The sequence below is a fragment of the Octopus bimaculoides genome, chromosome 9, assembly GCF_001194135.2.
Source record: "Octopus bimaculoides isolate UCB-OBI-ISO-001 chromosome 9, ASM119413v2, whole genome shotgun sequence".
Classification (NCBI taxonomy): Eukaryota; Metazoa; Mollusca; class Cephalopoda; order Octopoda; family Octopodidae; genus Octopus; species Octopus bimaculoides.
In genome coordinates, this window is record NC_068989.1 from 79023590 (window position 1) to 79024026 (window position 437).

The window sequence follows — 437 nt, forward strand, 5'->3', positions numbered from 1 at the left end:
TTGGACAAACACATTTCCGTGTTTCTGAGCAATGCGCAAAACACACTGACATGTTTTTGAACAATAACTTTTTTTTTAATGTATATTTGTGTTGCTAGGCAACAATCCAAGTATGAATAACACATTTCTTTTTAGGCAACACTCTCGCATATTTCAGGAAAACACACTGAAGTGTCTTTGAACAGCATTTTTATTTGTTTCTGGAAAACACGTTTACATGTTTATGCACAATATATTTTAGTGTTTAAGGCGGCGACTTGGCAGAAACGTTAGCACGCCGGGAGAAATGCTTAGCGGTATTTCGTTTGTCTTTACGTTCTGAGTTCAAATTCCGCCGAGGTCGACTTTGCCTTTCATCCTTTCGGCGTCGATAAATTAAGTACCAGTTACGCACTGGGGTCGATATAATCGACTTAATCCCTTTGTCTGTTCTTGTT